The 27338-nt window shown below is 44.5% G+C and overlaps 1 pseudogene; it reads right to left on the bottom strand.

Annotated features, from left to right (window-relative positions):
- Positions 1 to 1467: 1467 nt before the first annotated feature.
- On the bottom strand, positions 1468 to 26117 carry LOC115311448 (annotated as a pseudogene).
- Between the last annotated feature and the right edge of the window lie 1221 nt (positions 26118 to 27338).

Here is a 27338-nt window from a genome sequence, read left to right as displayed (position 1 = left end):
AATATGTGAGTCTGAGTGTCTTTGAACTGTTCTAAAGTACGTGTCGAGGTTGATTCATAATCAAAATTGTATATTGCGCCATTTATTACAAATTCAAAAAAGTAAAAAAAAGTATATGTAATTTTGAATTTTAAAAATACTATACATGGGAATGAACGACGTCGATTTATCGATGAAAGAGCGGCGATTAATCGGGGCAAAATGTTTATGCGATGCCCAGCACTAATTTGTATGGGGAAAGCAAGGGAACTACCCCGCCACGCTTCTGGCTTTCTTTTGACCTCTATCAATATTGGGTTGATTTTGTGGTACCACGTGTAGTGGCGTCCGGTGAGCTTTGAACATGCTCACGCGGTCCGTACATTTCCATGGGACTCTAGAAACATCAGCCAGCTTGTGCTTGGTCAGGAAACCCTAAACACCGTTTCATGCCTGAGGCTGATTCACGCAACATCGTTTTCTTACAAAAGGTACAGGTCACCGAAGGATTCGTGTCGCGTATGTCTAGCATGCTTCGTGGCGGACTATCTCCTTGAACTGGTAGCCCCGCTCAATATGAAGCGCGTATGTCCCGGTGGCGTGTGGCGTAAGCAGATGTACAGTGCGCCGCAATATAAAAGACCCACTCGGAGCGCGTGGCCCAGCGCTCCGAGTGGGTCTTTCATATTGCGGCGCACTGTACGTCGCGTGAAACCGCAGTGTGGATGTGCCATCGTCTTGCTCGGGTCTGCTCTTTCTCAGACAGAGAAAGAAAAAAAAACGTTCATTTCTTCTAAAAAATGTCGTTTATTATATATATTTGAGAGGACCTACGTGCCCTCTCTTTCCAAAGTAACGCATTCTTTTAAGTTTTTACCTAGGAACTGTGTTTCAAGGTTAAAAGGCAAGTAGAAATTTGATTTATGCTTTAAGATCCCTTTTCTTATCGTGTCCTCTTTTTTTACAGAGCAATTTTAAAGAAATCTGGTGTTACTATACTGTTTTGCGTGGGTACAGCCATGCAAAGAGTAATTTTTTACTCTTCATCGAATGTGTCCTCTTCCTGCCCCCAGGGCTGTGCCTTAACTCTTAACAGCTCCAGAACCTGAGCCTCTCTTTTGTGCGAGAGACATATGAATGGGTCGCTGGGTATAAGTAATCCGTACCAACCTGACGACAACACAGCTTAGAAGAGGAGCCGATAATTTGAACAAGACACGTTAACGGTGGAGTAGTATAACCCCTTGCCCTGACTGTATAGTCACGTCTCGCTAATATGGGCCTAGTTAATATAAATACCCCGCAATATAGAGAATTTTGTTTGGCGACAAAATCGCGAAATATATGCATTTTTGTCTAGTCATTATGGACGACTCAAACTATGGACACTTGATTGAGGAAACGGAGGTGTGTCTATCAATGAGACATGACTTTGCGTCCGAAAACTGTTGCAAGAATTATTATCGTACCTTTGAAAATCAAAAGTAGCTAATAAACACAAATGTTTGCACGTACGTTTCCATGAATTTTTTTATGGCATTCTTGGTGCATCTTGAGAAAGCATAGGGCAGCGCCGGCCCCAGGGGGGACATGAGAAATCGATCGGCACGCGAGCAGCGTTGTGCCTCGAAAGCACCGTCGTAAGCACTTCCAAGTCTGTAACGTTCGGGGCAAAATTAAAACAAGCAGCAAAATATCGATTCAACATTAGTCGCTGACTTGGTCGTCTGTGAATTGGTCAAGCAAATTTGTCTAAAATATGAACGCGTTTTAGGGATTCTGGTGTGTCTATTTTGCCGTACATCACATGGGAAAGCCAAAGACTGGAAGTATATTTACGCATAAAGGCAATGTCTCCGCTATTACACTCAGAATGACGTAATCAAGTAAAATGGCATGCTCAGTGTCACAGAGAAGACCGTTTTCTTTTTACGGTTCTTTGGCTATAGGTGTTCGGAATTTTGTGAAGCCTGGATAAAATCGTGGCCACGAGGATCGACAGTGATTGTTTGACGGGTGGGAGAGGAGGAGTGTGGGGCTCAACGCTGATTGGTTAACGGGAAGGTCATTTGATTAGAAGGGCAGGCGAGGAGAAGCTCGACCACCTGTATGCACTGGGAGAGAAGAGCTCGCGACTATGGAATGCTCTGGAAGATCGCCGGGTTTATCAACTCGATTAGTGGATAATATCGCTTCATTCTAGAAGCAACAATCAAGTGTACGCATGGAACGCGTTAAACTGTCCGACGAAACGCGCCATGAATGTAGGCGTCTGGCGTCTGTAAAATCAGAGATTTTGCTAAACGTTTGTGATGCTAGAACACTTCACGTACGCAACACGATTGCCTAGCAATCTGCCATAAATGTTTTAGGTCTATACATAATTTCAGTCTCGTTATTTGCCGAGCTCCTTGCGTAGTTTGCAGGTATACGCTCTCCTAAGCGGTTTGCGAGAAAAGAGATGTGCCTGACATTTTATGGAATTTTTAGGTTAAACAAAAAATTAGCTTCATTGTTATGACTAAATTTATTCCGAAGTTTCTCGTGTTCAAAAATATTCAAAGTATTTTTTTTAAGCAAAAGGAGAATGACACTCACGATATATCTATGTGTTACATTATTCTGCGTATTCTCGAAATATACACGGAGCGTTTGAGTGCTTATGAACAAAAGGAAACACTTTTAAGACTAGAAAGAAAGTCTGAGGCGCCGATAATCAGAGTGTGCGAATGTTACAGTGTTTCTGCTAAGACATGTCTTCTGAAACTGGGTTCCTTTAGGAGCCCAGGGGTACCCAGGAGTGCCCTCAAGTGTGCCCAAAGCTCCCGAATTTCCTCGCCCGTTCCTGGGTGTCCTTCAACTTTAAGCACTACTTTAGATTTTCGCCATACTGTGATGCATGACAATGTGCCAGAGATGTCCTAACAAGTGCATCGTTGTCAAAAGCTTCATTCGATTTCTTTGCACCTCCTGCACCGGTGCAGAAAAGTGTGTGGCAGTGTACTTCTGGTATGTATATTGAGACACGACCGGGCGGCACCCCCGCTTTACACTATTCTGCACCGGTGCAAGAGGTGCAGGCATAATCGAACGAAGCTATTGTAAATCGGCTTTTTTCGCTACTTTTTCGCAATAACACCTAGACCGAGAAATGTTCCCTGGCAATTAGACAAAAAAGATAGGCGTTCCCTGAGAAATAAAGATTCAGAACTCCTGAGCAAAGGTATATTTTGGTCATATTTTGTCTATCTTTATGAGTCAAAGTAATCACAAGTATTGAAACATCTAGAAAATCGAGATTGCACTTTGTTCTTCCTATTGTACTTCGTTTTACCGCGACCTCTTGAATAAATTTTTCATAGATCTTCAACTTTTATATCTTGTTTGCGAGCTGCTGCAATCTTACATTACCCTTGATTTCACCAACTTAATGGAAAGTGAAGTGGTTTTGTATTTCAGTGAAAACACTTAAACGTCTTTATTTTGCAATCAAGATCACGAATATCGTGATTATTTTTTTTTAACTGGGATCAAGGAAACGCCAGAAATTAATTTTTGATACTGACGTCATATAATGAGTTTTCGAAATCTCCACTCACGCACATCTACAGTGCCTATTAAAGCTATGCACAAGTGCTCTTGCTATTTTCAAAAATGTCCGAAAGAGACGTCACGACTGGTGTCACTGCGGGGGCATATACTTGGTAAGCTCGCAACTGCACGCGCTGCCCACACGCGCGACACGACCTTGGCTGGCCAAAATGTCCTAGTATGACGTCATGACTGGTCGGAGGTTTCTCACGTTTAGTGACATCTTCGGGGAAAACGAACGTGATATTCAGATTAACGGTATAGAAATACGCAAGAATTGACCTCTAACTCGCTTTCTTTTTTCAAGAAGTGTTTTAGCTTTCCTTTAAGTAAAACGTGTAATTATAACACTAAAGAAGAAACTTTAGAGCAAGACACATGAAGATTGTTAACCACGTGCTTTCAGGGACAATGGAAAGATACTATAGAAATGTCACACTGTCGTTCAACCTTCGGATTTCACAGAACATCCTTAGTGCTCTAATTTAGTGAGATTTAAGAAAGCGACGGCTGATGTCCGTAAGTGCTAATTCTTGCACTTAGAATAGCTTGAATAGAGAGCTGCACATTCACGCGTTGTTCGCATCACCGTTCTTAGTCCGCTCAGTAGGCATACTCCACGGAGAGCCTCGTTCGAAAACGGGATCCTGCTTCGTTGCCTGCGCGCCAGCAGGTACCGGCGGGATAGCAATCGTAGCGTCGCCAGCGGCGCTGCTCCAATGGTCAAGGGAGAAAGGTTGTTTTCGAACGACGTTCTTTATGTGAAAAGATCAGATTTGTGATAAGAACTACAATAGAATCACTTCCGCCGCAGGAAATGTGCATACAACGTTCCATCAGTTTCGTCGCTTCTGTTCATGTGTGCTGGACTGATAGCGTAGCGAGCGCCACCGAGCGGACGCACCACGAAGAGGCACCGGGCGCTCCACACATCGTTTTTAAGTCAAGACGCAGCCGACGCTACGAGCTGATCGGACCAATCAGACAGCGTCAAAAGGGCATAATCCCGGAGTCCGTCGTGTTTCTGAGCGTATTGTATCATCGCTGAACCAATCATAAACAAAAAAGGCACAGTCACTTGCCGTTTTAACCCTGCTAAATTCGTCCCCTAAGCTCGTAGCGTCGGCTGCGCCTATAGTTCAGCTGAAACAGAAACCTTGTTCACTGCCCTTTAACTTGTAACGTTGGTTCGCATTGCCATGCAGCAAATTCATCAACCGCAATGTGGTAGTCGATTCCCTTTCGTGGTTTCAAATAGAAAACGTAGGCGCAGATACTTACAGACGTGCTATGACTCGAGTCAGAGGGTTGATCAGCTGGTAATATCCTTCATCCACGACGTAGCCAAACTTCATGTTAGTACAGACCTTTCCTTCGAAACCGTACTCTGGTGCACCGTAGAAACAAGAGCGATTAATTATCACATGATATAATTTTTTTCACAGCGGTAGCTGTTAGTGTCCCGGCAACCACGTGTGCGAAATACGCACGTGTTTGCTTTGTGCGGACACGCTCCCCCGCCTCCCCACTGCCTCCGCCCAGGCTCCATTCCCGTGCGTTGTCCGCTCCTCTAAAGAACAACTCGCGAACGTACTTTCACTTCTTCAGGCGCAGTCAAGGGCGCCCCCGTTCTGAAAGAGCGTTTCAGCCACAAAAACAAGGCACCTTCTCTGTGTCCTTTTGCAACACATGCAACATCTCTCTCAATCGTTAAATCAAATCCCACATCTCCTCACACGCGTCTCCCACATAAATTCCACTGAAAGCAAAAAACCCACTGCAAACATTATACAGCAGGCTGGCTGAAGGCAAATCTCCTTCAGCACGTCTTTCCACAACGGAGCAGCTACCGTTGTCGATCGCAGCACACTGTGTGTGGTCGTTTTCTTACCTTTTTTTCAGAAAATGTATTAGATAGAGGGGAACTCGCCATGTAAAAAGAAATCATACCCGGTGACGCCCCTCCAAATGCCGCACGCCAAGCAACTTGATTGCCGTGCTCGCAATGGTAATCAAAATTATTCTCTATACATGTTTTCAGCGACGCTTATCACTCAGCAGAAAAGCACCGACTCACTGGGCTGAACACGCATTCGTGAATTTTGATATTGTGGAAAGCTGTTGTGAGTGTTCAGAAACTGTTGCACGTCACAGTAAACAAACAAAAAAGGCAGCATGCCTTAAAGGGGTAGGGAAACGAAATTCCAGTGCTCATTTTCTAGTGTGTCGCATGTTGCACCCTAAACTCAAAAACACCAGTCTTCCGTTGAAGACTTTGACGAGCGTGTTGGGAAAGATGTAACAGTAAGAAAGCACAAAACAAACAGAGGGACAAAAACAGACATGTACAAGCTTTCATGTACAAGCTTGTACATGTACAAGCTTGTACATTTCCGTTTTTGTCCCTCTGTTTTGTGCTTTCTTACTGTTACTTCCGTTGAAGGGCACAAGAAAAAAGTGAAAGCCGTTTACAACTCCCTGTAACACCGAATTAGAGCGCAGCTCTTGAGGAGGAGGAGGGAAGGGTACTGGGGGGGTGAAGTGACCTGGGGGGGGGGGGGTCACGTGACCTTGGGGGGTCACGTGACGATGCCAATCATGTCATCAGTGACGTCACTGATGACGTCATCCGTGATGATGACGATGACGATGCGGATGCCGGTGACGTCATCAGTGACGTCACTGATGACGTCATCAGTGATGATGATGATGATGCGGATGCCGGTGAGGTCATCAGTGACGTCACTGATGACGTCATAAGTGACGATGACGATGCGGGTTCCGATGACGTCATCAGCGATGATGACGATGACGATGCGGATGTCGGTGACGTCATCAGTGACGTCACTGATGACGTAATCCGTGATGATGACGATGACGATGCGGATGCCGGTGACATCATCAGTGACGTAACTGATGACGTCATCAGTGATGATGACGATGACGATGCGGATGCCGGTGAGGTCATCAGTGACGTCACTGATGACGTCACTGATCTCTATGACAATTGCTGGATCGCGTTTGCCCGCTCCGCGAATGCGGTCACTGGCGGCCATCTTTAGGTAGAGTTATATCACCTCTAGCCAATGTAAGCTGCTGCAGCCGCTATCATCCATCCATGGCAGATAGCGTTTTGGCCGGTGGGTTGGCAGGCTGCGGTCAAAATAGCGTGGGTGATATTGCGTGCTTGATTAAAATTATTTGACGAAACATGTTTTTGAAACCCGGCGTGAACAGTAGTCTGGTTTTTGAGGACCTGGTAAAAGTTTCACGAAATCGCAGCACCGGGAGAAAAGCAGCACAGCACGTACCGAAAGTCGCATCGAAAGAAGCATCGAAAGCAGACGACGGTACGGAGTCTGCTTTTGATGCGAGCTGCGCTGCTTTCCCCCGGTGCTGCGCTTTCGTAGAACTTTTGCCGGGTCCTCAAAGATGAGGAGCCGGGTTTCAAGAATCTGCTTCGTCGAACAACTTCAATCAAGCACGAAATGTCACCCACGGTACAGTGTACTAGATCTACGGCTATTTTTATGGCAGCCTGCCGCCATTGCGCTGTCCGCCATATTACTATGATGGCTAGAGATGATATAACTCTACCTAAAGATGGCCAGCGGAGCTGGTCAAACGCGATCCAGCAAATAGACATAGAGATCAGTGGATGACGTCATCAGTGATGATGACGATGACGATGCGGATGCCGGTGACGTCATCAGTGACGATGACGTCATCGAGTGCCACGATGACGTCATCGTGGCACTGGGGGAGGGGTCACGTGACCTTGAGGTGACCTTGGGGGCCACGTGACCTTGGGATGACCTTGGGGGTCGCGTGACCCTGGGATGACCTTGGTTACGCCGACGCCGACGCCGCTCAAGCCGGGAACGGGCCCCTAAGAGCTGCGCTCTAAAATAATTTAAAGGTAAATAAACGATCTTTTAATGTGCACCGGGTGGATGCAAGCGGAGCCTATTTGGGAGGTAATCTAGCAACGTTGGGGGACTTGCTACGTAGTCGTGACGTAGCAGATTCCTTCGCAGCAGCGCCGCTCCTTGGCATTTCAACATTTTCCTTCTTATGTCACATCCGCCTGGGGCGCACCGCACCGCACCGCGCTGCACCGACGGACGTATCATGTTCGCTTGGTCGTGTCGGTGCGGCTGCACTACGTTCGCCGGGGACTTCATGCGGCGCGCGGCCCCGGTGCGTTGCTGCACCAGCTGCACCGTCGGAAGGAGGCCCTGCAGGTTCTCGCACTGCGACCTTGAGTGAACGCTCTCCGCTTCCTTCGGCACCTCCTCTCTCTCTCTCGCCTCGTCGTCGGTCTTCCTTCCTCGTCTCGCGAAACATGGCGGCCCGCAACTCGAGAGTGCATGATGTCGGCGCTGCTATCTTCTTTCCCTCAAGCCCTCTGCTCTGGCTACGATTCCAGCAGTGACGACGGGCGTCGGTTTTTCCCTTTTCGGGAAGTGTGTGCGTGTGTGCGTGCGGTGCTGCGTTGCGTCGGCCACCGAGCAACCAGTCCACCACGCCGGGCACATGAAGCTTTCGTGTTCGTCGGATTCAAGACGTCGGTGAGCCTTCGGACTTCGTTTGAAATTTTTCCTGGAGTTTGGGTTTCGCAGTGGGGACTTTCCTTTTTCGGAACTTTCGTCTTCTTTGCACCAGCGAAATTGTTTCGCGTTGTGTCGGGAATTGAGTGCTGTCTTGTTTTTTTTTCGCGGCCCCGCTGCCCGAAGGTTCGTGAGTGTGTTGTTGGAATAACGGGTGTTCGGACATTTCTTTCTGATGGTCTTGTCGTATTGTCGCCGTGCGCGGCTTTTTATCGCCTAATTAATTTCTTGTTTTTCTTTTCACCCCTGCGTGCCCTCGCCTCTGTTGGTTTTCACACAGGACGTGGACCTATCGCTTGTCGCCAGCCCGACAATAAAATCGCATATGTGTAAACGCTCTGTTTCATAGTCCATGTGTTATTGTTCTTACGTTGGCGGGCGAAGTTTCGGTGTAACAAGTACATACTTGACCCATCCAATTGAAAGACAATTTGTTACTTTCATTCCTCGCTAGATGGCGCGAGCCGCCGCCCCACTCTTGCGGATATTTTTTAGCGTCGACCCGTTCATGGTTTGCCCTTGCAGTGACCTCACCGAGCGCGTCGCACGGCGGGATGCTTCGCGTTCGCCTGGTAGTGCGTCATGTGGTGCACCTACACAGTGACGTGGCCTTGGGGGCGACATTTTCTCGGTGCCGTGCGCGCCCCCGACGAATGTGACATTAGCTCTCCCCCTGAATTCACGAATCCTAGAAGACGGAAAGGAAGGACTTCCCTCTTTCTCGGACCCTCGTTCGTGCAACCGGGCACAGCCACTCTCACCCTAGAAGATTAGCCGGTCACTCAAAACTCGAACAAAATTTGATGCAATTAATTGCATTCTAATTACAAAAGTTGCTTTCCCCATCCCGTTCAGCCCTAAGCTGACAGTGTTGTGGAAGTTACGTGCTCCTTGGGCCAGCCACCCGCTCGTCACCCCACGGGTACTTCGAACGGCTCGCTTGTAGCACCACAATGCTCACAACGCCACCAAGGGCAAAGCTCATAACCACGCCACGAATGAGGGGAATCTTTTCTTCCTGTTTTTGTTTGCGCCGGATATCCCATGACGCATCGCGCTCTCCGTTCGCTTCTCTTTGAGCGCTTGCTCGAGTGCACCGTTTGGAACGACAAATATAGCCAGTCATTCAAAATACAAACGTACGATTATCATTTACGGTTATTATCTGTCATGCTTGACTCATTTCAGAACGAAATTTGAATATCTAAATTTTTATTTCCATACCCCTTTGAACAATTCTTTAAAGGTATTCAATGAACTCTTACATCTATTTCACATTAATATAGACTATTGTTGCTGAGAGCTTCAAAAACTCAGGGCTTCGCTTGTTCTGAACTGCCGTCATTGTAAAAAAAAATGGAAAATAAACATTGAATTGAATTGAATTGAATTGTCGATGTGTAGCCAATGACCCTGCAGAAATATTTGATAAGGAGGCAGAAAAAGGAATCACAAAGCATGATCCAAGAAGCGTGAACACAATAGTGTAATCCTCGTCCCGTTTATCATTGGTTGTCACAGGCTACTGCTAACGCTTGGCTCTTTTTTTGACACCGTAAAACTGGTGACAAAAGTTTTTATGTAAACAGGCCTTATCATCTCTACGACATTATTTTTTTCTGTCACGTGAGCGCAGACATTGTTTGAATAACTATTTTTTTTAAGGTTCCAGAAAAAGTGCACACTTGCTAAATTCTCACAGGGGCTACAAGACATATTGAACTAAATAATACATTGGCGCCACGTGTGTCTCTTTTAAAGCACGTGTCGTTCCATCTGTTCTGTAGAGGTATTCTTTTATCTTAACAACTAGAATCAGTGTAAACTAAGTGCTCTTACCATTTGGTATAACCAGCCTATGGGGCCGAGAAATATCGAGCTTAGGCCAACTGTAAGAAACGGAAAAAGATTTGTTGGGATGAAAGAATTCAAGATCAGCTTTCACTGGATATGCACAATTTGCCTCATCTAATGCACTATCAAGAAAACATGTTCTCAATGCTACGTACACCTTTACAACCCATGTTTTGTGCGGAATAAATTCACTATGCATGTTCAGAGCGGATTCTGCAGCTCAGTAGAAAAAGATGGCGGCGCGAAGAGGGCAATTATTACGGTGTTTTCATTCGACGATAAACTGGTTGTATTTTCGTAAAAGCTACGATAAGAATTGAGCACCAGTCGTAAAGCATTCTGGAATTTCTTATCCACTTCCTTGGTTACCTTTTGGCGAAAGATGATATCCTTTACCACACCTTATACTGAGCATTTATATTTTATACATTTTGTGCATAATCACTTGCAGCCTAAGAAATACAGGGCGTGGACCAATATTTTAACACCTCTCACTTTGTCATTAGCTCTTCGCCCTTCTTATCGGCTCATGCCACTATCTACATTCTTTGCGTAGCGAGGATATTGCCAAGAGTGCCGCTGAGCGAGCGCGCACGTGGCCGAACGGTTACCGTGCATGGCAGTCGCGCGGAGGATCTGGGTTCGATTCCATGGAACGAAATGTCTTTTTATTTCTTCTTTCTACTTGGCGTTCTCGCGAATCTGTGAACGTTCTCTTCTGATCGAGTTACGAATGTTCTACGTGCCGAACGTTCTAGACCGAATGTTCCAGAAAGCCACGCGGCTACAAAAAGTGCTCCACGTGGCAAGCCGGAGTCAGCCTCGCACCAGCGTTCGATCCTGCTGTTACGCCGAATTCGACGCTTGCGACACTCAGTTGTTATCTTCTGTACCCCCTCCCCTTTTTTTTTTTCTTTTAGGCCCAAGTTCGCTCTATTAAACTTTTCAGTTTCTTCAGTTACTCTTTGTATCGTCACCATGTCATTCGTGACAATATAGATGTACGGCACAAGCCGCGCCAAGCATTTCTTAAGTTACCTATATTTATATATAGCGGACTGCAGGATTACTCACCCCGTCGCGTATATTACTATGTCACTTTTTTGGAGAGCTTTCGTTACTTTTTCGTTTTTCGCTAATTCACGACCGGTTTCAAGGACATAAAATCCACGCCGATGCACGATTTGTGATATCACAAAAGGAGGAACCTGCGAAGCATGAGCAATAATTATGGCGTAGTCGAGAACAACCAACAAAAGATTGTCGATTTAATGGAGTCTAAGCTTTTGGTCGTGTATATCAACCAACTCTACGATCGAAATTTAAAAAAAAAAAGATAATCAAGTTATTAAAACAGTAAGGGATTGATTCCTCGTTTTCAATGGAGTGGGGAAGTTTTTTTCTTTTTTTTTTTTTGTTTCTTATACACATTGTAGTTTATATAAATAGCCTATTAAGTTTTTTCTGCTCTTTTTAGGGAATCCTTTTAGAGTGCGTTCTCAGCAATTCTACCCTTAAAAACCCTTGGTTGTATTCATAATTTCTAATATATAAAACACTGCATTTATCCTTTTATAAAGTGACTGTCATGGTCATGCACAATATAGGACAAAGGTTTTTGCATTGCTCCTTGTTTGTAACGGACACCGTTAAACAAAATAACAAAATTTAACGACATATGGTCATTCTGTAGGTTAATTAAGGTGTATCTACTCTCTCTGTGCTTTGTAGGGTTGCCAATAACCTGACATTCCAGCTAAGAACCCCAAGTATGATAAGCACATCAGCAAAATATTTAAGTTTAGCGAGTTTTAGGAAAGTTCCCGTTGTATCATTTTACTTTTAACGAGGGTAGATTGAAAAGTTTTAAAAACAGAATTGAAAATAATATATATATATATATATATATATATATATATATATATATATATATGTATATAATGCTACGGTCGGCTCCAAATTTGGACCCGACCGTAGCATTGTATAAACGTTCGCCCATCTGGAACACTTCCTACGTTTCTTTGGAAATTCCGACCGTCATCCCGCCATTTCTGAAACTTGGACTCGACCGCAGCATTGTATAAATACCACCCGCGTTCATCTGTATAAGTTTTTCCTTGCGAAGGCCGGACTCCGGCCGAAACGTCAAAGAAGAAATCGTCCGTTGTTGCTGTTTTCACCAAGGTTTTTTTTGTTCTCAGTTAAATATATATATATATATATATATATATATATATATATATATATATATATATATATATATATATATATATATATATATAACGGGCATGGTGGCGGGAGGCCGAAGGCGTGGGTATAAAACTGAGAAGAAAAAAACCCTTAGTGAAAAACAGCAACAACGGACGATTTAATCTTCGTCGAAGATTAAATCGTCCGTTGTTGCTGTTTTTCACTAAGGGTTTTTTTCTTCTCAGTTTTATATATATATATATTTCGCCAGCTCTCTTTCTCTTTCCCTTTCCTTAACTTTAATGCAATAAATTCAATAATCACCTCCTCCCGTCTTCGTTGACAATATTACTACGGCTGTACTTGTCAATCTTCACTCATTCCCATTATATCTACGGTGCAGCCTGTCCCTATGGGGAGGAGTGGTTCCCTAGATATGTTGGAAGACGGGCCCTTTCCGGACATTTGAAGCTGAGATGACGTGCCACGTCACTGCCGCATGTCGGAAATAGCGCGGGCCTTAAATCAGCAACGCTTGTCGTCTACCAAGTTAAGCGAATTCGAAACTAGACAGTACACGGAGGGCTGGTCAGAAATTGAGTCCGCCGAAACCAGGTGGCCGGGATGATCTAATCGGTTAAGGGATTCCACGCCCGGCGCTCGCCAGCGACGGTTGTGTAATCATGCTCTCCCAAGGAGCGGCGATAACAGCCCTCGCAGGCCGCGGAAACTCTTTGCTTCCACCGACGACTACCGTGTCGTTCTGCCCCCGCTTCCTTCAAGAAGTGTTGCGCAGAACTCCGTTCTACTTTATGGCGACGTCTCCGGAAGACCGTACAAGATACCTGATGAACCACGTCTGGATGCTCTCTCTGAAGACGGCGGAATCTAAGCGGCGTGTGGTAGAGGCGGCGGAGCTCTACATAAAAGGCAAGCGCTGTGTGATCATCCACCCCGACAACGCGGATGTTCGCGTGAAGCTGCACTGGGTTCCTTTTCACGTCACCGACGAGGTTGTGCGGAAGGCCCTGGAGCCTTTCGGAAAGGTGAACGGAATCACGCGTGACGCCTGGAGAGCCGATGGCTTCGCGGCCATCCAGTTCACGACTAGGCTGGCTCGGCTAAGCCCAAAGGAGGGCGTATCCCTAAACCGCCTTCCACATCAGTTGAGGATCGCCGGCGGGAACGTCTTGGTAGTTGTACCAGGGCGCTCACCGCTCTGCCTCCAGTGTAAGGGCACAGGACACATACGCCGCGAGTGTCGCGTACCGAAGTGCGAAAAGTGTGGACGCTTCGGGCATGAACGCGTCAACTGTGTGGTGACGTATGCCACCGTCACCGAGGCAACCGTTGAGAACGAAGCGTCGAACCTCAAAATGGACGAGGAGGAGGCTCAGAAGGCAGCAGAGGGCGCGGAGCACGTCGTCGCAGTACCGACTACGACGCCGGGTCAAACGGAAGCTGAGAGTGCGCCGCCCGAGAAGCAGCAGACGGTACCAGTTCCGACGGGGCCCCCTGCTTCGGCTCCTGCGGCATCGACGGGGAGCAATCCCGGCAAAGGGGACTTCAAAGTTCCAATGCTAGACGTCAAGGAGAAGGGCCAGGCATCTAATTGGACCAGGACGGCACGGCGGAGCGGGCGACAGACGACGACCCCGAGCTCAGTGACTCTGGGGAGAACTTCAAGCTCCCGTCGGACCAGCGCTCCGAAGACGACGGCCAAGTGCAGCGGTCGGGCCTAAAATGGCAGAAGTTCACAAAACCCCGACGGGCCAGGTTTAAACCCGCCACGCGACTTCCGACGAAGGAACAGGACCGGAAGCCACCGGAGTAGGTGGGGTTCTTTTCGTTCATTCCTATTCAATTTTCGGTTCGCTGAGACGTTCGCAATGTTTTTACTGACGCCGCCAGTGACCCTCCCTTTATAGGAATCAAAGGAAACATAAAGCGTCTCAAGTTTTCGACGCTGAACTGCGTTAGTTTACAAGCGCAACAACGCAAGCAGTGGGTGCTGAACTTTCTTCTTGAAAAGGAGATAGAGGTATTGTTTCTGCAAGATCCAAACTTTCGACAAATGCACAACTTGAAGCCATGGCTCGTTTTGTGGCGCGTCACTACGCAATCTTAGTGTCAGTCGCAAACGGCCAAAGCGCTGGAACGGCTGTCATGATTAAAAAAGGGAGGAATGAATATATGCCCCGTGTGGGAAACAGATAAGAATGACAGAATCTGCAGTATTGACGTCATTTATCATAATGAACTGTACAAGTGTGTGTCGGTTTACGCTCCGAATGACTCGGCGAGTCGGAAAGAATTTTTTGCGTCTTTGCGACAGTACCTGGATACTCCATGCAAAACAGTGCTTGGCGGAGACTTTAATTGTGTCATGAAAGCGGTGGACTGTTCGAAAGGCGCAAGGGCAGACTCAAGGCTGGTCGAGTTGCGCGAGCTACTGCGTGACTTTGATCTTCAAGGCGTCACAGAGCTGACGGAAACCGCCTTCCCTGTGTACACACACTGGCACACACGCACGGCTAGATCGAATATACGTATCAAGCGAACTCGCCGCAGTTAGCCTGACCTGGGGCCCTAATCTGGACACTTGGCGAGAAAGACGACGAGAAATCTGACGGCTATGATTGGCCGGCGCCAAGGTCAAGTGCGGCGTCGGCCAATCAGAGCCGCCAAATTTCTCGCCGACTTTTTCGCCAAGTGTCTAGATTAGGGCCCCTATAAAGCTGTCCCGGTAGCTTTCTCTGATCACGCCTGCGTTATCATGGCATTGAGAAAGGTCGTTCGCAGAAACGCCACGTCATCATGGTGGAGTGGCTGGAAACTGAATGACGCACTTTTGGAAGATGAGCAGTTCTGCAGAACGATAAAACAGATAATTCAAGAAGCCGAAGGAAACCACCCGATGAACGCAGTACAATGGGAACAGCTGAAAAAAGTTAAGTTGACCGCATACAGGGGATACGGTCAGAAAAAGGCTGCCCACGTACGTGCCGAGAAGCGCGAACTCGTGCAAACCCTCTCAACCCTGATTTAAGAGGAGAACAAGACTCCAGGCGTCTTCACTGAAGACATCAAAGATTGCAAGGGACGACTTCTCGAAATACTCGAGAAGCAGTATCGGGGAGCAATGATCCGGTGTCGCACGCTTGCGTTGAAAAGAGACGAAGAACCAAGAAAAGTTTTTAAAACGAAGGAAGGCAGCAGTCTGCTCAGAAGCGCGTTACGTCACTCCGAGTCCTGGATACCATTCTGTCAGAGCAAGAAGATATTGAAAACGCTTTCGTCTTAGCGTACAAGGATTAGTTTACGGAAAAAGAGCACCTTCAGCCGCTCCGGGTACCCGGAGTGCCGCTTCCGAAGGTGTCGGAGGAGCTGTGAGAGGAGATCAACAAGATTTCCGCGCAGAAATCGAGTGGGCCGTCAAAAAAACTCGCCTCACGGAAGTCTCCGGGGATCGATGGTTTAGGCGGCGTTTTCTACAAGACGTTCCTGAGCGAGCTTGCCCCGATACTCTGTGACGTCCTCGAAGACATTCGGCGACGGAACCTGGTGCCACCATCCATGCGACAGGCTCTGACAGTTCTCATACCGAAGAAGCATGGTGGGAAAGAACCCAGTGTGGACAGCTTTCGTCCCATCAGCCTTCTGACCACGGATTACAAGGTGCTGGCCAAGGTAATAACCCAACGGCTGGACGCTGGCCTATGTGACGTCGTAGGCGGATACCAAACCTACGGCCTCAAAGGCAGGACTATCGCCACAAATCTGCACACCATGCGAGTCGCGTGCGAAGCGGCGCAGGTCCTCGGCCAGCCCCTCGCAGACTTCAAGTGGACCTGAGCAAGGCCTTCGACCGTGTATTGCACTCATTCCTCTTCAGCATTCTTGAGAGCTGCGGGGTTAAAGCGTGGCTTCTGAAGTACGTGAAGCTGTGCTACAGGGACGTGTCAACTTGCCCACTTGTGAACGGAAACAGGACTGCCTCCATCCCCATCAGCAGATCGGTGCGATAGGGGTGCCCAATGTCGCCCATTTTTGTTCGCGCTCTACCTCGAACCTCTGTGCAGAGCTGTCGCGGGTGACGTGAACATCCGTGGACTAACTCTACCGGGAGGCTCCGTAAATATGCTTGCGTATGCGGACGATTTAACAGTGCTGTGCTCTTCGAAAAGTCAAGTGCAGGCGGCGGTTCAACATATCGGCGCCTTCTGCACTGCCTCCGGTGCCCAAATGAGCGCGGGGAAGTCAAAGGGAGCGTGGCTCGGCAAATGGTGCTCCGAGCCGGAACAATTTCTTGGCATACGTTTTGCGGACTCGGTGACGAACTATTTAGGAGTGAATTTGAACCCGGAGCGTCTCAGCACGGGACATGGTGGAATCGATCTGAACCGTCTAAATGTCAAAGTGTTAGAATGGCACGGTAGGCAGATGTCTCCGCCTACTCGATTTTTTGTCTGCAATGCTGTTTTTTTTTTTTTTTTCAACCATATATTATCCAGCCCAAATGGGACCGTGTGCACAAAGTGAGGTTTGCAAAGTGCACCGTTTTCTTGCCACCTTTGTGTGGGAATCACTATTTGAGCGCATGAGACGCGACAACTTGTTTTTGAGCCAAAAGAGAGGCGGCCTGGGCTTAGTAAACGTTGAACTTAAGTTAAAAGTTCACCGTGTAATGTTTTTTCAGAAGTCAGAGGAACGACATTGTTTTATCCTCCTTCAGAGTGCTCGGAGGTAATTTTTTAGTACAGTGGCTAGAAGGTGAGGCTGGGTCTTCCCGCTCGTGGATCTTAAAATTCTACAAAGAAATTGAAGCAGCGATTAGGATTTTTAAGGACCGCTTCTCTGATGAGTACCTTGACAAGGTGAAACGAAAGACCCTGTAATGGGACACGCTCGACATGCTAATTCCTGTCCCACTGTATCAGATGTGGGAAGGAACAGCAGTGGAGTCGGATGTTTTCAAACGGCTCCGACGCTATCCCGTAAGAACAGCTACAAAAAAATTTTTCTTGCGTTTACATCTGAGAGCTTTTCCGGTAAAAACATGGTTGGTGCAAAGGGGTTTTTTTCGTACCGTGGTCCACGAATTGCGCGCTTTGTCCTTTTCCAGAGACTCTGGAACATGTTATCCTATTTTGCACACATGCTGAACTTTTTGGGGCACAGCTGCGAGCGGCACTAGAAGTTGATCTGCATGAGTCGTGGCGAAGTTCAATGTTTCTTGAGTGTGGGACGGGAAGAGACAGTCGAGCCTTTGAGGTTCTGACCATCCTTGGCTTGCACGCGTTGTGGAGGTCAAAAACGGATAACCTTCATGTTGTCGAAGGAGGGAAACCTGCGTGGAGGCATTTTTTGGGTGGTTTGGGAATGCCAGCTCGCTGATTGCGACGACAGAGCAGGAGGGGCTTGAGTGTTGGGAAACACTGAAAGCTCGGCTCGGAGTGTGCGGGTTCTCTGCCATCACCAAGTGAGGCACGCCGTTTGCCTTGCGGCGGTCTCCAGGGTTAGTACTGCCTATGCATTTGCGGACTTTGAACTGCGGATTAGACACGTGAACTGTTGTGTCGCTTTGTGTTACTTTGCACGCTGCACACTGTGTTGTGCTCTTTTGTGCTTTTTCTGCACTTTGATTGCATGAGGAAGTGTGAACGAATTTTTTTTAAACATGGACATAAAGATCAATTTTAAATAATAAAAGAAAAAGGTCCAATCGGTTAAGGTGTCGCCCCGGACAGGCGAAGGTTGCGGGTTCAATCCCCGCTACTGGCCCAATTTTTCACCAGCTCTCTTTCCCTTTCTTTTTCCCTAACTTTTATGCAATAAATTCAATAATCACCTTCTCCCCCCTTCGTTCACAATATTACTGCGGCTGCACTTGTCAACCTTCACTATATATATACATATATATATATATTATAATAGGAATGACTGAAGGTTGACTGCGGCTGCACTTGTCAACCTTCACTCATTCCCATTATAATATTTATATATCAGTGTGTCGAACCGAAAAAAATACGGGTTCGATTACGGTTCAGGTTCAGGTAAATTTATTTTGTTCCGGTTCAGTTCCGGTTCGATTAATTCGATCCGCGAACCGGTTCGCGAACCGGTTCGGGGCGCTGAAGCGGCTCGCGAACCGGTTCGGAAATTATAACTGACAAATTGCAGCATCAAAATAACAAAATCAAAATAACATCAAAATAACATGAAAATAAAAAAAATAAAAAAATTGCAACATCCCGTTCTAGAAACGTGTTATGAAATGAGCACACAGCAGCATTTAGGATTTACGAGATCGTAGGAAAATAAAATCCCGTAACGCGATTTTTTTTTTTTTTTTTTTTTGCACAGCCTTTTAATTTTTTTTTTCCGTGCAAGCCGCGACCAGCGCAATACTGGTTCCTATGTCAAGATTCATGGATGCAGTGTTTGTCAAGATTCATGGATGCAGCGTTTATATTCCTAAGACTGAGTGGAGAAGAAAAATATGTAAGCGAGGGTGTGTGTCAGTTGACGGCACTTAAAAAACAAATGGCATTGATAGCACATTCATTGTCAACAGCGCGTGGCCGAACCGTTTTGACATGAGCCGGTAACCGTTATTTTTTTTTCCGGTTCAGTTTCGGTTCGGGTTCATCGCGATAACAATATAACGGTTCGGGTTCAAGTTCAGTTCCGGAAAAAATACCGGTTCGGTTCCGGTTTTCGGTTCTGTCCGGTTCCGGTTCGACACCCTGATATATATATATATATATATATCATTTAAGTCACACTTTATTTTTAGGCATGATCCCCTGTAGCTTGACACGCTTGGTCTAGTGTATCTCCAGCTTTTCGATTCCCTCCCGGGAGATCCCCAAAATAACTGTTTACAGCCTCCATCACCTCTTTATTCTACAGAAATCTCTTTCCAGTCAGAAAGGTCTTGAGTTTCGGGAATCGGTGGAAGTCTGAGGGAGTGAAATCGGGTGAATACAGTGGATGCGGAAAGAATTTGAGGTGCTCTAAGTGCGATCATCGTATCCTGTTTATTTTGGGTGCTCATGTCATGTGCAACTAATTGCCTAAGTCTTGTCGAATAGGGTTCTACTAAGAGTCCCACGGTCTCGATAGGTCAAGATGATGTATTAGGCTATTTTCAAAAGTCTGCGCCAACGCCTGTCCGCCATTGCGTGCTCACATGCTCTATGCTTGTATTGGACACGAGGCCTGCGTCGGCACTCGGCGAGGACTCGGATCCAACCACGCCTTTCGTGTCCAATGAATAGAGGTATGGATAGATATTAATGTCTATACTCTTTGTAACGGGCCTTAGGTTGTGCCACCTCGCCTAACTTTGATAAGCAAGGGCGACGGCCAATGTTGCTTCATGAACTATTGAAAAGGGCATCTCAAATAGAATTGCAAAATTAAAAAATACCTAGTCATGCATATTTCCTAAATATCATTTATATTTAAATATCTACGTCTGAAGACGAGTGAAAAAACCTTTTCATGAGGCACTCTGAAAGAATATATGTTCCATCGGGTGGTTCAGAAATAATGTACTTCATAGTAAGCAACGATCGCTCATAGCACACCCCAAAAACTTTTTTCAATTCATGTTTTTGCTTTTTACACTTTTCCTTTACAAGCTTTTGTGTTTACTTATAAAATATTTAAAAAAAAAGGTTTGCATGATTTTGCACGCATAATTTAGAACCAAATGTCTAGGTTGTTGCGCAGGCACTACGTACACGTAGTGGTACGCATAGAAATTGGATTTATTGTCAGCAGCACTCCAGGCATATAATAATTTTTGTGCGACCATGGTAATATAAAACATGGCAAAAAAAAAATTACTCCCTAAAGAAAATACGATTTCAGCAGAGTTATCCACAGTCACAAAAGGCATGGAATGCAAATTTCAATATAAATTGCATTTTGAGTAGTAAGGATTTACCTTCGATAAATACGCTTAATGTAACAAATACTCACAACGTACACTCCGAGAAGCTTTAGTTGAATTACTGGACTTCGCAAAAGGCTCAACCTCAGAACAACCTGTAAAATTAAACATATTTTTTTTTAAACTCTTCAGTTTACAATGCCAAAACTTTTTTTTCCCGAGCAACGAAAATGCCACACCAAGCGACTATGAGGAGATTACTATCGAATGGAAAGTTGTGCTCCTTGTAACTTTCATAATTGAAAAACTTTTAATTCTAACACTTTCGAAATGGATACTGCAATCTTTTTTCCGCTACAACGAACACTCACCGCATTCACTACTGTGGCATAATACGCCTCGTATTTCACACGTGCGCGTTTATCGATGTTTTTCATGGCCCACTTGTCAGTAACTATTGATATTTCCAAGGTGTACACTAGAAAGGAAGAAACGATAATGTCAAGCGTTGGAAACATTCTCTCTTAAAAACTCAGCATATATAAAAAAAATATTTCACCTTTCGGCGGCTTCTTAGCTTTACCCTGATTCTCCTGTTTACCCTTCTGCCCGGATTTGCCATTTTTATCCGCTTTACCATTCCGGGAACTCACTCGGAAATCGTCTAAGAATGGAAATAGTACGAAACAGTATAATTGTGCTATAAAAGAAGTATATTACAAAGCCACGTTTACGGCGACGTACGGAAAGCAATGTCGAGGTTGGAACGGTTCAGTCCGAATTTTATACGGCGAGCAAGTGTTTCAAAATGCGTCTTTGGCGCAATGAATCACAAGGAGGGGCAAGCCCAACAAAGGGCAATATGTATAAAACGCGCAGAAAACTCGCAATGACAAAGTACACATTGGAAAGCGAAGTTATCTGTTCAGGTCAGGGGGAAACAAAAGCACGTGGGCGAATTTTTGGGGTGTAAACAAACGCACGTGGTGCGCAAAGAGCAGACAAACTTGCTCGCCGTATACAGTAGGTGACAGCTTGAGTGACTGCACGGAGTGTCAAGTCCCAACCATCTCATCATCGCTTCGTAGCCAGTAAGATTTCGCCAAAGCGGAGAAAACTCCAAAAACGGATAACGAAGAAAAAAAGTGAAAACACAATAAGCCATCCCTCCATTTCTGAATTAGTCGCTGACTACACTAAAAATTTACTGTTTATTGTGCATTATTTTTGTACGAAGTTACTTTCTAAGTTAGTTGCGGCCTTTTTTTTTTCGTGCGTGAAGCGTATCTTTTGGCTAGTTGCTACGGATTTCCTTTCGAAGACGGATTTCATGCAGACGCATTTCGCGCAGGCTTGTGACGCCCCATATAATGTAACGCGCGCAGTGTTGCAATAGGGTACGCCATAGACCAGCGCCGGCGCACCAATTCAAGTTGTCCGCTAAATTTAGCGGGGAAGTTGAATTGATGTATAGGCCACGTGCCATCAGGTCACGTGACGCCGATTTCCCCCCGAAATTTACCAAGAAAATTAACGCCCGTGTCATGCAAACCAATTCGATTTTCCCGCTAAATTAGGCGGAGAAATTTACGTCAGGTGACCTGATGTCACAAGACTCTAGAACATTTCCCGTGTGCAACATAATGGCCCCACAATATTTCATACTTTTTTTTTTACTTTATTTCATCTGGTTAGGGGAACAGTTACGATGAAACTAGAACTTTTTTGGGAAAATCCACGTCTTAATGCGCTGAACAAGCGCATAAAAATGGTCCCGTGAAATCTCAAAAAGTGGACGCGCATTCAAGATCAACTATTTTCACGAAGTTGAAAACTAATTTTAACAACAAGAAACAAACACTGGATAGTCCGTGTTCTGTTAAAGATGGCAATCAATAAACTTTCATTTTAATCCCGGCAAAAGTTTCGCATAAAAAATCTAAAACAATATTTTTGTTTTGTCTTTTTATGTTACAAGCTTTGAAAACAAACGATAAACGAGTCAGCCAAAGTTTACTTAGGATTGATGTTTGCAATATATTAGCTCCTACCCTATCCGTGTTAGCAGCGTTATCAACAAAAATAGAACGTTGCAGCATTTAGTCGGTGTTGATGTGCTGAATTGAAATGAGGGACATTGGCATGAAGTTCTTTCCCAGTTTTATCATTATTACATCACGTCGATAACCTTAATGCTCCTTCCGCGCGTGTACGTGACTGACAAATGTTTACGAGGTGAAATATAGTCTGTAAAAACAATTTTTCAATGGATTTTACCCTACTTCACCTAAATGCGTGAGGAATTGTTTGTTGCGAATTACCTTTGTATTTTTTCCTTTGAAGCATTGTTGGTGTAATTTCGTCACTGATTCTTTGCACTCTGTGAGGAATTGCGCCGTTCAAGTCTCGAGATGAAACAATATCAGGCTCAATTGTGTGTGTAATATTTACAATACCCGTCTGAAAGGCATCCGAAAGAAATACGTTTCCTGTTATGTCGATTAAATTTGGCAGAAGGTATACATTCACTATTCCTAGTAACAGTTCTTAAAGTTCACTCTTTTGGTTGTATGAGGCACCTTTTCACAAGGGTGGTCTTGTAACACCTATCTCGAAAAGAAACATTATTTATTTTAATAGAGGTATCTGTTTAATTTAAAGAGCACCTTTTTCATCATAGCACCAAATATTCCCAAAGAGGGACAAGGCCGTACGTTTTAGAAGCAGTCATGTTTGCTGGTGTACGTCTGACAGGCGACATTAGTTGAATAACAATGTTTAAAAATGTACGTCAATATTTGAAATTGAACCATTGAAGGGCCTCCAGAAATACTATTAGGATTAAACTAGGGTGACCACCTTCCTGGTAGCGAAATGCGGGACACGCTGACCGGGAAGGGGGGGGGGGGGGGGGGGGGAGGGGGTTGTAAGGGAAGGACGGTATTATATTTCGACTGTAACAACTGCGAAAAAAAAAAAAAAAAAGCTTATTGTGCAGCTGAGTTGGTGGACGTTTACCATGATGCTTTTTAAACCAAGATTGGGGCGAAAGGAGGAAACATTTTTTTTCCTCCTTCTGCCCTAGTCTCAGGTTAGAAAAACGCCATAAAAAAACTATTCGAGGGAATTTAACAACACACGCCACGAAATATGGCTCTGCCAACACATTTAATATCGTGTCTTGTCCGAAAACATATTATACATGTCATATAACACATGAGACTGTGGTGGAAAAAATTGTAAACTTTTTAGTAGGAGGAACAGACACAGAAAGGGACGTCTCTTCTTGTGTCTGTTCGCTCTACTAAAAAGTTTCCAATTTCTTCCACCACAGTCTCAGGCGTTATATGACATGATCAGCTACCACCAGCTCGCCTGCACACTCACTGTAGTTCACATATTATACAGCTTCAAATTGTATTGCGGCAATTAGGCTAAATTAATTTTCACTCTCAGTCATATATTTTATGTTTTAATGCCACAAACGTTAATAAATGTGCCTAAGTTGAAAGCATGAAATTGACTGCAGCAGAACTCAATGCATCAAAGGGATAGCGGAGGCAGTAAATCTTTTACGGCTGCTTGTTTCTTGTGGATTCTTATTTTTACCAATATGCTCCTACACAAATTTCGAACCTTATGCTGTTGTTTTTGACCGTCGTGAGTTGCAGTCGTTTTGCCTTGTGTGGTTTTCACTAAAAAAAAATAAAAAATAAAACTTTCCACAGCAACCCTTTTGCATTGACACAGCATGATTTGAAAACAATTACAATAATTTATTTTTCAACTTTTTGGCGAGCAATTTTCTCTCGCAATATTTTGCCACCAAAGGAAGAGAGGCACAAGGGCGCATGCGCGTCAGTTCTCCTGCGAAAACGACAGTCGCTCCCCGCAATGCTTTGATAAAAATTGGTGTACCATCGCGATTCACACGTTTACCAGTGAACTCCGCGCTTCTCCGTGCCCCGTTGTTCGGCAGCGCCATGAGTGAATTTTACGTGAAATGCGGAAAATTTTGAAGATTTGGATATTTCTTCCGGGGGGACACGAGCCCTAAATGCGGGACTGTCCCGCGAGTCGCGGGATGGGTGGTCACCCTAGATTAAACAAACATCATGTACAAACTCTCTGTAAAAAAAAGCATACAAATGTTTAATTTGTTCTCGTTGCTCATCAATGAGTATGACATAGATGCACTTTGTGTATCCTTCTAGTACAATATATAAAACAAATCATTACCAGTAAAGGACCATGTAGGGTTTCATAGAACATCAGCGAAGAAAAATGGGTTTTGTCCTGTCGCAAATGTTCACTGTATGTTTGGCTCGGTATCTAAAAAAAAAAAAACCTCAGTCAAAACCTCTCAAGAAATATACCTCCGGCAAGCTTTCTTTAAAATTGAGTAAGAACTTACAGTCTTAGTCACATAGGCTCCGTTTTCCAAGTCAAAAACTTTGAGATAATCTCGAAATATGGGACTCCGCTCCAAGCTAAGGGTGAGATATGGGTCAATTTGTACCACTTCCGTGCTTTTTTCCGACCTGCTTTCCAAGAGTCGAGGATACACAATCTGGCCGCGGAGTTCGTCTATGTGGAATGCCAAAAGTTAATTTTAGATGTAAACATTAACAATCATGGCTAGTTCATCAAGATATAAAATATCAGAGTGATACTATTTCTGGCGAACAAATTAAAAAGCCTTAGTACTTATCACAAAATCGAAAGGACTATAAGAAAAAGTCGGAGCTTATACGTTATTTATGCTCCCAATACACGTGTAGTGAGTCCATTTACGTTTTGTACCGCATAACTACAACTTAAATTTCATTACTGCTTCTCTAACTCTGCCTGTTTTCGTCATTACCACAAGTTTGGGATTCCTGTTTTGCACAAAAGAGCACCTATCAAATTTGTTCTGCAAAAACTACCTAAAATATAAATTTCACATTCTTGTAGGTCGGGTAATTCTCAAGGCTGAAGATTTGGTCTCCAACACATTTCATAAATATCTAAACAAGAAGGCGTGTACTTCTTTAATGTACAGGGTTCGGCGAGCGTAAAGTGTCTCTGTGAAACCCCTTCGTTTTATGTCATAAGCAAAGCGTCTTAAGGGTTGCTATATTGGTCGCCAAAATACAAACTGCGCGATGCGGCTAAGGACGTAGCTTTAATGGGCCCGATCTTGTCTAAATAACTAACCAAATTCTTGCTGCGTTCTGCATTTAAAGGTCATGTCTATAATCACTAAACGTTGGCCTACAAAGTGACAATACAGTGTATCAGCTAGGTTAAGCAAACCAGTAGATAATCTAAGTAATTGTGTCTGGGTATGTGTTCTTTTTTTTTTAGAAATGCTCTACTGCCATGAGAGTACTCAAAAGGATGCCTACAGATACGCATATGTTTCATGCAAATTAAAATAATACAAAACAACACTCTGCAGTTCAACCGATGAACGTTTTGAGGGGTACTTTAGATCACTTCAGTTCGAGGAGTAGAGAATTCAATTTCTTTCTTTTTGTCAAGAACTCAAGTCAACTTTTGTGGTTTACATGAATCACAAACCATATTGTGCGTGTGCAGTCTTTTTGAACGCTGACTGCTATCCAGGGTTTGTGTGCTCCCTTAGTGCTGGTAGTCAGAGTCATTGCTTTCGATTGTTTACGAGTTCACATACCCGACGCTTCAAATTTATTAAACTTGACTGGAGAAAACTTCAACAGGATATTTTAACGCATCCTTGATTGCGTGTAACATACCCGCTAAGGGTCTCCAGATGTATTAAAGTGAGGCTCTTGATAAAACAATCAACCACTTCTCGCTCCTCTAGTCGCTTCTACAAGTACTAATTCTAAAAAGATCTCCAAATATAGATTAAAAAAGGCCACACTGTGCACCAGGCAAATAACCCAGACAAAACAATTCAATGAGTCATGTTTACTTGCGTGATTCCCAGGGGTGAGCAGAAGTAGAAGCCATTGAATGATCATTGTGATTATCGCTTCACTTGCTTTTAACACTCCTCGTCATTGGCGGCTAATCTGTTGCTTATGTTGCCCTATTGCCACGTTGAAAAAATGTCTTTGTTACCTTGCCCAATAAAAAAAAAATGTTGATTTCAGGTATGTAGATCTTGAACACGGAGACTGAAACATCGCTTTCACCGGCATCGCTAACAATCGTTGCGATCTCACGTTTCGTTTTGTATTTTTACTTCTATTTATGTTTTGTCAAGGTTTTGAAGTCAGCGGAGTAATAACATAAAGAATTGTAAAAGGAGGCCTCATCAATCGTAGAACAGTACTGCATTGTGCGACAGGTGTTGGAAATATTGTTGGGTGCTGGATGACAGATATTTTACACCGCGTTACCCTACCACTTGAGTGCTGGGTTCAAGAATGACAATGACTTTTCTGCCGTGTCGTACCGACACTGCAGAAAAGCCTGCAAGTTTAACAATATTGTGGCTTACATCTAAACATCGCAATTCCTGGGATGGTGCTTTTATCGTATATTATTTATGCTTACTGTATCAACATTATAAAACAAAAACCATACGGTAGAGACGGCACGAAGGTTCGACTCTGAGAAGACTACATAATTTCAAATAAAAGTGTTTTCAGTGTTCTTTTTAATTTGTGACAATTAATTTTGTATTTTTTTTATATTCAGGAATATTAATTTTCATTAACCAGCCATTCGCAGTCATCACCAAAATGTAATTTTTACTTCTTGGTTTTTGAGGGGATCTAACTTCTTTCTCCTAACATTTTAAGAGCCTATGTTGATATATAATTATTTATGTAACTATCCTTTTGCAGGACATTTCTAGCATTTGGTGTTGAAAGGTATCAGGTTCAATATCGCAGCCGGAATCACGCTGAAACTTTTTTAGTAAACAAGATAAATGCCAAAGCCAGCACCTATGTTATTTTTCTGATATGTTAAATCGACTGATTGTAACATGGGGACAATAATTCACGCCATTGTCACGTGAATTCCTTTGCATAGAACACTCCCTTATGACGTGTTTTTGCATTGTGTCCGAACTCTCCTCTCGCACTTCATGAGTTGCGATTGTTTCTAGTCCATGAAGGGATTTAAAAAAAGAAAATACATTTAAGTCCTTTACTCTAGAAATAATATGCGTCTGTTCTTCCTGTTCACGTTGAGAACTTTGCTACAACGCTGGCGACACTTTGAGAACCGAA

Source organism: Ixodes scapularis, unplaced genomic scaffold (assembly GCF_016920785.2).
Source record: "Ixodes scapularis isolate PalLabHiFi unplaced genomic scaffold, ASM1692078v2 PGA_scaffold4__175_contigs__length_147842914, whole genome shotgun sequence".
NCBI classification, from domain to species: domain Eukaryota; kingdom Metazoa; phylum Arthropoda; class Arachnida; order Ixodida; family Ixodidae; genus Ixodes; species Ixodes scapularis.
Note: the sequence above shows the minus strand (reverse complement) of the source record. Positions and strands in the feature narration are given on the sequence as shown.